The sequence below is a fragment of the Salvia splendens genome, unplaced genomic scaffold (genome assembly GCF_004379255.2).
Source record: "Salvia splendens isolate huo1 unplaced genomic scaffold, SspV2 ctg517, whole genome shotgun sequence".
NCBI classification, from domain to species: Eukaryota; Viridiplantae; Streptophyta; class Magnoliopsida; order Lamiales; family Lamiaceae; genus Salvia; species Salvia splendens.
In genome coordinates this window covers 1-6,245 of record NW_024599172.1, presented here as the reverse complement: position 1 = coordinate 6,245, position 6,245 = coordinate 1, and the positions used below count along the sequence as shown (strand labels likewise).

At 37.5% G+C, this 6,245-nt stretch overlaps 1 long non-coding RNA gene across 1 annotated transcript; it reads right to left on the bottom strand.

The window, feature by feature from the left end:
• Nucleotides 1-5,006: 5,006 nt before the first annotated feature.
• On the bottom strand, nt 5,007-5,817 carry LOC121790435. The gene is made up of 4 exons (XR_006048278.1): nt 5,652-5,817; nt 5,445-5,506; nt 5,116-5,252; nt 5,007-5,040 (listed from the first exon to the last, which is right to left on the bottom strand). It is a non-coding gene; the product is annotated as an uncharacterized LOC121790435 (long non-coding RNA).
• Nucleotides 5,818-6,245: the final 428 nt, after the last annotated feature.

The following is a 6,245-nucleotide window of genomic DNA, read 5'->3' as shown; positions in this document are numbered from 1 at the left end:
GGTGAAAAAGTTGTGCGAAAATTCCAGCAAGTACAAGAAATTGGCCACCCGGCCGGGTGATTTTGCAATTGTAAAATTCTACCCGGCCGGGTAGCAGTTTCTCGGGCGTTTCATATGGAAAATGAGGCAGTTTCATGAAAAAAGTGAGAGAAAGAGAAAAGGCTGCAAAAAGGTAGAAAAAAACGTGGCAGAGGAAGGAAAATAAAAAGGAGAGGAGAGAGGGAGTTGAGGGGACGTTTTTTGGAATTGGGAGAAAGTTGACGGCTGGAGGAGAAAAAGGGAGAAAGAGAGGAGGAAGAAAAGGAGGAAGAAATTCCGACCAACATTCCGACGATCCGACTCCAAATCCCAACTCCACTCAACGAGAGCTTGAATCATACGGTTTTAATTGCAAAATTCACCATGTGTATAGGCTAAGCTCTCTATGTTGCTCCAAGTTGTAATATAGGCTTTGTATGAATGTTTTCACACCATTGAAATCATATGTTTGTGTCCTACAATGTGCTTAATTTTATTCACTATGTTTTTGGCTAATGATGTAGTGATGTTAATTCCTTTGCTATTGTCTCTTTAACATAGCTTAGGATTGATCGTTTGTTGGTATGCTATCGATTTAGAACTGTTCAGGGGATAAATTGATAGTGGATTAGGTAAGTGATTATAGTAGACGACGTTCGTTCCCGCGCATCTGCAGGAATTAAATGTCGTTGAAAGTTGGTTCATGGAACAAGTGTTCAGCTGACTGTGAACTATACGTCGTAGACATGTTCAGTGCACGCGATTAGGTTGATTAGTTAATCCCAAATATGTGCTTTTAATATAGGTGTAGAACAATACAAGCCTATTGAGCAACTTGGAGTGACATCTTTTTCCTATTTGAAAAGTCTTCCTTAGTTTGTAAATTTAGTTTATTAACCTTGTCAAACCTTGTTAAATAATCGTACGCCTCCCTGTGGTTCGACACTCGAAGTACTACAGTCGACTCTGTACTCTTGCAGATAGATTGTAATATTAGAGCTATTTTATTAAACTTGTGTGTTAATAATCCATTAATATAAAAGCTCGAAAATTACACATCAAGTTTTGGCGCCGTTGCCGGGGAGGCAACTGGTTATTTAATTTAGGATCCTTTTTGTTTTTATTTTTGTATAGTTTTCTAACATTTTATTTTTTTGTTTCAGAGTTGTAGCTAGAAGACTAAGTCGAGCCAACGACTTTAAACAAATGCGCTAGTTGGGAGGCAACCCAATGAGTTTTTAGTTTTTTTTTTTCTCTTAATAAATCGAGGGTTTTGTTTGCTCAATTCTTTCATTCGATGTATTTTTTATGAATTGAGTATTTTTCTTTTTTGCTGTTTTAATCTTTTGTTTGTGTAGGAGCAACATGGAGATAGGACTTATACTGGAGCTTAGGAGGAAGCACACCCACAAAGGAATATACACCCACCCTCCCACCCGAATGCACTATGGACATCATGTCAAGTTTGGGGGAGTTTTCTATCCCTTTACTTTTTATGTTCTTCTTTGCATGCATTGAGGGCAATGAAGCATTCAAGTTTGGGGGGGGGGGTTGTTTGAGTTTCAATGATTCTTATGCATGTTTCTTGGGTGTATTGTATGCTAAAGTGTTGTGAATCTATGTATTTGACGGATGCATGCTTTATCTTCGGCTTTCTGGTTGGGAATTCTTGCTTGATTTTTCTTGATCTTTGAAGCCTAGGATGAATGGAATTTGTGCGGGATTTATTTGAAAGAGCATGTTGTGATTACATCCGATTTCTTGAGTTGAGGAGAGTATGAAAATCGCATGACTTGTGGAAATTATCTTGGATTGATTTGCTTTATCGAGTGAACCGCTTGTATTCATTTGTGTCAATGATATGGGATGATAAGGCACTAGGATGAACTCTATGGCCAAATGATCGCATGCCTAGTCCTACACATGATCCCCTAGAAGCCACTTTGAGCTTAATTCCCTATCATTTGTGTAAACACTTAGCCAATCACTTAGCTACTTAAATAAGCCTTATTTTAGCCTCATTATTAGACCGTGCTACTATTTGGGTGCTAAATACTAGTTTGAGCTTTGTGGTTGAGTGTTGAGTGTTGGGTGGTGAATTGTAAAAGTGTAGACTTTTTTAGACTTGATGTAATGTAAAGGTAAAAAGAATGAAGTTCTAAAAAAAAGAAAAAGACGACCTCCAAATTTTAAAAAGTCGAGGTCTTTGTCAAAAGAAAAAAAAATTGTGAAATAAAGTAAGAGCTTCTATTTTTTTTAAGATGTAATCTTGTCTTAAATGATCTCAAGTTTGGGGGAGTGAGAATTTGGTTGTAATATTTTGTTGTTGATCTTTGGAATGAAGTTGTAGGAGGGAAGAATTTGGCACTCAAATGTGTAGCTTTTGAGCTCACTATCCATATTTATCCTACCTCATCTTAGCCCCATTACAACCTGGAATTAAGACCTTGGACCTTATTGTTGATGCTTGTGGATGTTTTGTAAATAACTTGGTAGAGTTAATGAAGTTTGATTTGAAATCCGCGAGTCTATGTGGTAAGTAATGCTTGACGAGTCAATGATGACGGTTTGAGTTGTATGAACATGTTTGGACTTACTTTGAAATGCACCATGACTTGAAGTTCTAGGTTGATAAGTGATGGTTCATGAGAGTGGGAAATCTTGATTGAAATGTTGGGGTTTAGATTTTGTCATTCATGTCTCTATGTGATTCACTCTTATGAAAACTTTTGTGAGCTGAGCTTTAAAGTTTTGTGTTTATTGTGATCTTGCTCGAGGACGAGCAAGCAAATAAGTTTGGGGGTATTTGATGTGAATCAAATTGTACATTTTTATTCTCCTAACTTTACATGATTTATATAGTTTGATGCTTGCAAAAGTATGTTTTGTGGTGTAGGAAGATGAATGAATGGTGAAAGAAGGAATGAAACTCAGATGGTGAAAAGTTGTGCGAAAATTCCAGCAAGTACAAGAAATTGGCCACCCGGCCGGTGATTTTGCAATTGTAAAATTCTACCCGGCCGGGTAGCAGTTTCTCGGGCGTTTCATATGGAAAATGAGGCAGTTTCATGAAAAAAGTGAGAGAAAGAGAAAGGCTGCAAAAAGGTAGAAAAAAACGTGGCAGAGGAAGGAAAATAAAAAGGAGAGGAGAGAGGGAGTTGAGGGGACGTTTTTTGGAATTGGGAGAAAGTTGACGGCTGGAGGAGAAAAAGGGAGAAAGAGAGGAGGAAGAAAAGGAGAAGAAATTCCGACCAACATTCCGACGATCCGACTCCAAATCCCAACTCCACTCAACGAGAGCTTGAATCATACGGTTTTAATTGCAAAATTCACCATGTGTATAGGCTAAGCTCTCTATGTTGCTCCAAGTTGTAATATAGGCTGTTATGAATGTTTTCACACCATTGAAATCATATGTTTGTGTCCTACAATGTGCTTAATTTTATTCACTATGTTTTTGGCTAATGATGTAGTGATGTTAATTCCTTTGCTATTGTCTCTTTAACATAGCTTAGGATTGATCGTTTGTTGGTATGCTATCGATTTAGAACTGTTCAGGGGATAAATTGATAGTGGATTAGGTAAGTGATTATAGTAGACGACGTTCGTTCCCGCGCATCTGCAGGAATTAAATGTCGTTGAAAGTTGGTTCATGGAACAAGTGTTCAGCTGACTGTGAACTATACGTCGTAGACATGTTCAGTGCACGCGATTAGGTTGATTAGTTAATCCCAAATATGTGCTTTAATATAGGTGTAGAACAATACAAGCCTATTGAGCAACTTGGAGTGACATCTTTTTCCTATTTGAAAAGTCTTCCTTAGTTTGTAAATTAGTTTATTAACCTTGTCAAACCTTGTTAAATAATCGTACGCCTCCCTGTGGTTCGACACTCGAAGTACTACAGTAGACTCTGTACTCTTGCAGATAGATTGTAATATTAGAGCTATTTTATTAAACTTGTGTGTTAATAAATCCATTAATATAAAAGCTCGAAAATTACACATCAAAAGTTGACCTCAATTTCTAACAAGAATATCAGTTAAAAGAAATCTTTAACCATCAAGATCTCACTGCATAGCTTCTTGGGAACTTGTTGCAAAGATCTACCTTCTTGCCATGCTTGCCCTACCATAACTCCCGGACCCACGTGGCGTATGTATATCACGACTTGATCATTAAACGGCCATGGATGTTTTGCTGGAAGGGAGAAGTTGATGGACAATCAGCCACTCACAATACATAAGAGACTAAGCATGTAAATTCTTCATTAAATCTATCATCTACGCTTTGCAGTATATATTGCTTGAGCAAATGCAGCTAAGAATCTGAAATCTCAATCAGCGAGTCACGAAACTGGTTTTGGATATTCTTGCGGATATTCGGGAGATTCAGCATTCCATCTCCAAATTCATATGCTAAATCACAAGGCTGCTCCGTTGACATCACTTCATTGTTTCTCTAATGCTGAAGTACAAAGGGCATACGGACTTTACGATTCCTGATAGCAGGTTTTCTCCTGTATCATAACACGAAACAATCAGCAACGAGCCAGACATCAACACACTAAATATTTTCTTGCAGTGCAAAACACGAATTAATAGGCAACGAACCAGACATCAACACATGAAATATATCCTTGCATTGCCAAAACATTGAAGTATAGCTCTACAAAGGGATAGAAAAGCAACAGAGTTCACAAAGGCCAATGCTATTAAAGTGAAATATAACTCAGATACATAAAGCTACATGTGTAGCTGATCTATGTTCTTTAGTAAATTGACTTACCAATAAGACGTCCATATACTTTCCCATCCATGCAGCAAAAAATTGCCTACAACGAAAACCATATAGAATTATAGATCTCAAGATTCAGCACAAGCCAAATCAGAACAGTAATAGAAACTTAAAGTGATAGTGAAATCAAGAGTTTTCAGAAGCCACAACACATATAGATCGAAAAATAACCTAAAACCAGCACCTAACTTTGGGACAATCCCATCCAAGCCACTTGAAGCGGTTCTGTACATCGAGCACAGTTTTAGACGTCATACAATAATGCCAAATCCAAATACACATAAGTTTCTGGGATTTCACCTCCACTTGTTCGGATATTCCACAGCTCGAGAGAACCTGCAGTGGCTCCATCAGACAGCAAGCTGGAAGCACTTCTCTTTGCTAACTTGGCATCATCGTATCGCGTTCCAGCCACCTCCCAAGCTCTTGATATAAGTCTACAAACAAATTCAGAGCAATGGTCAAAAGAGTAATGCATCTTAATCAACATAACAGATGAAGCAAACTCTCGCAAAATCAAACACGGAAAATACAATAGGGACTAATTTTGTAATCAAACAGGAAAAACAGATTTTTCCACATGAATTTTCAATATAAAAACTACTCCAATTCAATAAACAAACTCAAACCTGGGATTTAACAGAGAGATCAAGTGATGTCTCCTTTCCTCCGGTATGTCATCAATTTTTTCCTGAATCAACAATTCCATTTAACAAATTTATGAATCAACACTCAACAGTTCTATTTAACACAAGATATGATTTTTTTCTTCTTTCCAAAAAGAAAGACATGAATAATAAAGAAAACCTAACTCTGAAAAAGTTAACAGCACCAACCAAAGATAAGAAGCGGGATTGTATGAAGAAGGGTCGAGAGGAATGAGCCCCTTCGGTGGATCAAGAAACGCCACTACATCTAGCTCGTTTAAGTAATAGCTCCCTTCAACTCCGGGGACTGCATACAGCTCCGCATTCCATTCTGACTTCGCTTTGGCAATTGTTCGAGCAGTTACCTGCATGTTTTTGCCACCTCCGTTGACGTACTTATGCTGCTTCCACTTAGGCTCACGGTCATTAGGTTGCAGTGGAAAGGCATGGGGGCGGAATTGATATGGGCAGCGCCGCCCAATCACTCCACCGTGGTAGGTGGTGAGTGTTGTCATTGCTGCCATTATCGGTTTAAGGAAGCTTCGATCAATCCAAAACTGAGTTCATATTTCGTCCACCTGAAATTTAAAATTATTACACTTTTTGAAATGATTAATTTATATACTCCACCTCATATCATATTCTAAAAGTTCAATACTGTTTTTTTAATAATGTCATATTACAAAATTAATTTTACGAAATCTTATTGTATTTGACAATTTAGAATAAATTTAATCTTCAATAATCAAACGAAACCTTATAAAAATAAAAATTACTGTATGA